Here is a 4,745-nt window from a genome sequence, read left to right on the forward strand (position 1 = left end):
TCTGTCCAAACTGTTTAATCTGGCAGATCTTAGCTAGGTAGAGAAACAAGGGTGCTCAACAGCTTAATCTGAGCCCCTGGAAGCTATAAGGGAAGATTTAGATAGGAGGATAGCCAAAAGAAAAGTTGAAAAGCTGGGTTTGCTAGTTCAAGTGCACCCAAACCAAAAGAAGAGAAAATGCTAGGTAAGTAGGCTGGGTAGGTAGTTTTGAGGTTGCAAAATCAATGATTGTGATCAGTTTTGTGTTTTCAAGAGTTAAATCTATTCAAATCACAATTGCAAGGCAAAAATCCATTTGGAGCAGCTCAAGCGAGGAATGTCTAACTTCCCTTCTTCCTCTTCCCAAAATCACTCACTAATTCCCCTAAAGAGGTCAAGATCTGCTTGATATCTCTTAGATTCATCATGTTTCATATCATTTCCCTTAGTAAAGATTTGCTTTACTTAAGGAGTGTTCATATGTCTTCTACAAAGTTCTATGTCCCCTTTGAAGCCTAAGATCTCTAGACTCAGCGCTTTCTTGTCACAATCCATATTAATTTCTAACTCTACTATGTAAATCCCTATCTATTTTCCCTTCCCCTTACTAAAATATGCTAAATAGCTCCTCTATGTACATATCCCCTCCCCTGGTTGAAAAATAACCATAAGTATGCTTGGGAATTTCTATGTTTGCCTGAAACTTGGCAAGAACCCTCATTTTGCCTCTTTAACCTTCTTCCTATGCATTCGGACCCCTTTCGATGCATTAACAACCCCTTCAAATGCATCAAAGTCCACCTCCAATCTCATATTTTTCCTTTCGACTGCATAAAAACCCCTTTCAAATGCTATCGGACCCCTTCCGATGCATTAATAACCCTTCTTAGTGCACAAAAATCATCCTCTGATCTATAAAGCCTTCCTCCGATCAAAGGAATCTCCTTCCGATTGCAAAATCCTTCTTCCGATGCACTAAACCCTTCCTCTGATCATAAAAAGCCCCTTTGTATAATAAATATCCTCTTTCGATTGATTTCCCTCCCCTCCGACGCGATATCGCTGTCGGAGGTGGTAGCAGTGATGGCCTTTTAACATATATATGCCCCTTCCCCTTGCTCCGATGCGATATCGCTATCGCATCCGAAGCGATATCGTTATCGGGAGCCATTCATATCGCATATTCCATATACCTGCATATATCCATTTCTATCGTTACAACCCCTTTTATCGTTTAAACCGAAGTTTTTCATAAAACATAGGTTTTATCGTTAAAACCCACAATTCCCCGTTTTACCGCAAAGCATGCATTATCGCTATCGCATCGCTATAATACATAAGGGCCGCACCCCTTGACTTCCGCCAACGCGATATCGTCGACTTATCGACAGCCTTCCATCGCCCCCGCTCATCCAACGGTCCACATCATTTCGACGATCGCATATGAACCCTCCGCCCCGCCGATTGCCGAAATGCCGAGTTAATCTTAGCCGTTGGATCGGGACCGCAGATCAACGGCTCTGATTTAATTGCAACCCCATATATGGCTTCGACTGGCGGAGCCGAAAAATTTATAAAGCTCGGCATGTAAAGATTTCGGGTTTGTAGACCCATTTTTATTAAACTCCGCCGATTTGGGTTCGCCGATGGGCCGGACCCGATTTTAAATAAAGAGGGCCTTAATGCATTTTCGGGTCCGCAGGCTATATCGCTCATTGGAGGTTTATGTTATTGGGATCACCGATCCGCCGATTGCCGATTTAGCGCTGGTCGTTGGATCTGCCTTCGCGCGATCCAACGGCCAGGATTTAATCTAATGAACAGTGTCGCTCCCGCCCCATGTTTTTCGCGATTTTTGCGTGTAAATGGGTTTTTTGCTTTGTAAAGAGAAAAGAGGCCATTTCTTCACTGTTGTTACAGTTGCGCCTGCGCGCACCTATTCAAAGGAAAAGCATGCATTTTTAAACATTTTTGGATCGCTCCAGGCCCAGTTTTGCTCCAGAAAGCCAGCGCGGCCCAGCACAGTTATCAGGTTGCATTCCTCCGCCATTATTTTGTAGGATTTCTTCATGAATGTTGATATTTGATCGGCCAAGCGCCGATACAGTTCCAGAGGCCACGGAAAGCATTTGCAGCAGTTATTTTTGCCTTGAAAGGGCAGAAAAGGGGCGATTTGACAGTTTCAAGCATAGCAAGGGATAGAAAGTGGCCCGATTCAAGTGTTAAATAGTATCAGAGGAAAGATAAAGCCCATATTCAATTAAAGAGTATCAGTGAAGTGGCAAAGAGTATCAGATTGACAATATCAAAGCAGGTGAACATTAAAGGCCTCCATCCAAGTCAAAAAAGCAGTAAAGGCCCATTTAAAGCTCACCAGATCAAAGTTAATGCACATAAGGCCACCTGAGGGCGGTGCTGCAGAAACCAAAGCAGAGTTATGGCTAAATGAATAGCAGAGGGCCACAAGGACAGATTTCAACTCATTTTTGAGGCGGTTGCCCCAGCGCAGCATTAGATAGATAGTTTTGCATTAATTTCAGGATAAGATTAGATTAAAGAACTCATTTTCCCTCAGATTTGTTTAAGATCTGTTGTAACAGATATTTTTGGATATTTTCTCTATATAAACCACCATGATTCATTGTTTAAAGGGTTGGTTGGTTGATAATTCAGAGTTTAGACTTGCGCTGTATACTTGGAAAGCATCTATAATCAAAGACTGCTGGAATGCTTGGATGTTGAACTATCTGTTGTGTTTTTATGGCTGAAGAGTGACTGTGGAATTCCTGTGCTACTACATGGCTCAATAAGTGTTTCTCACCTCTGTTTTCAGTTTAATGTTTACTATATCATCTATGTGTCATGATCCAAATAGCAAGAAAGAAGAATAGCTTAGGATTTGCATGACTGCACTCTATGCTCAGTTCTTGTTATTTCTATATGTTTTCCTCTAAATTGGCTATGAATATGAATACCCCTTGGCTCATATTTACACTAATTCCATCACATATGACTGTTATTTAGGAATTCTTAACTGCTCCTAGATAAACATTCATTCACTTTCCTTCTCTGCTAGCTGATGAAAGATTCTTAGTTGCCTTTCATCTCTGGCCTTCATTCCATCTTTTTCAGTAATTGGTATTGTTTTATGTGTAGCTATCCTGCTCTGTATTCCTCTTGTGACCAAGAAAACGCAACAACAAGCCCTAATCCATGACTCCATGCCCAATGGTTTGAACTTCTCACACTATGCATCCCAACTCTGCTTGAAAGAATCCTCCTTCCCACCAAAATCAAAACAAAACCCAAGAACATCATAACTAGCCTAAAATCAACCCAAAACAAAGCTAAATTATAAAGAGAGAGCCCTCTCTGACTGCAGGTAGGCTAGGACTTGCAGTCCAAAGATTGGTTTGTGGTTACCTCGGCCGTATCCCTTAAGGAGCCAAGGGACAACCTGAGTGATAACATATTGGCGATTCCACTGGGGAGCTATTCAGAAAATTCCAAAAAACAAATTAGAAGCTGGTTCCCAAGAAGAAAACACATAATACTAGGTCAAATCCAGACCCTAATCCACCAGCTGTTTTTGAAAATCCCAATTTAATCCCTAGAAACCTTAGCAAACAAAAACAAGAAGAGTTTGCTGGTTCTAGTCCTGAAACAGTTCAGCCAAGCTGTTTTCCAACCCCTGTTAAAATTTTGTTTCGTTCAACCCCTACTTCCCCTTGTTCGTCATCTACCTCTCCAAGCACCTTTTCCACACCTCCATTCACTGCACATACTACCACTACCACCACTGTTGTTACAGCTGTTCCAGCTGTTCCATTTATCCCTGCTGTTCCACTTATCCCTGTAAATATGGCTAACAGATATGCACCTTTACAGTTACCTGCAAATCCAGGGGCTATGCCTCAGGATTACCAAACTAAAATCACATATTTTGATGGTACTGGTTCTTGCACAACCCTGCAACACACCAAGAAAATGCAGGACTATTTTGAGAGTTATGAAATAGATGATGATAGTGTAAGAATGAAGATTTTTGTCCAAAGTTTAACAGGTGATGTAAGGCCTTGGTTTAGAGCTCTTCCTGCAAATTCTATAGCTGACCCAGAGGCCCTTTACCAAACATTTCTTAACAGATGGGAGAAAAGGAAAGATCCACTGCACATTCTAGCTGAATATGACACTATCAAAAGAGGCCCTCAAGAAGCTGTCTTAGACTATTGTGCCAGGTTTAACAATGTTTACAACGCTATTCCACAAAACCTTAGACCTCCACCTGATTTAGCTTTATACAAATTCCCTAATGGATTTGATTCAGACATGGCTTATCAGTTAAAGAAAAGAGCCCCTCAAACCTTAGCAGACATGCAGAATGTAGCTATTAGTGTGGAGGCAAATCTGATTGCCAAACGAAATAGAGCAAGAGCTGAGAGAAGAACTACTTTTAAAGATGAACCTTCAGCCTTTGAGAAAAAATTGGATACAATCATCAAAGGTATGGACAACTTTGAAAATAGAATGGGAACTATTGAAAGAAAAGCCTCATGGGAAGGACAACAAAACAATCCTATTAGAAACCCAAACTTTAGAAAAAACCAAAACCCAAATGTTGGAAGGGCTAGCCCCGACCATGATATAAGACCCCCTTTTCATGAAAACTATGCCGAAGCATCAACATCTAGTGAGCCAACCGAGGACTCTCATATCAACTTGATGGGTTTGAAGAGTGAACAACAAGTATTTCTAACCCAAGAAGA

The sequence above is a fragment of the Pinus tabuliformis genome, chromosome 1_1 (assembly GCF_031772625.1).
Source record: "Pinus tabuliformis cultivar Carrire ecotype Pingquan chromosome 1_1, CPIR1, whole genome shotgun sequence".
Taxonomy (NCBI): Eukaryota; Viridiplantae; Streptophyta; class Pinopsida; order Pinales; family Pinaceae; genus Pinus; species Pinus tabuliformis.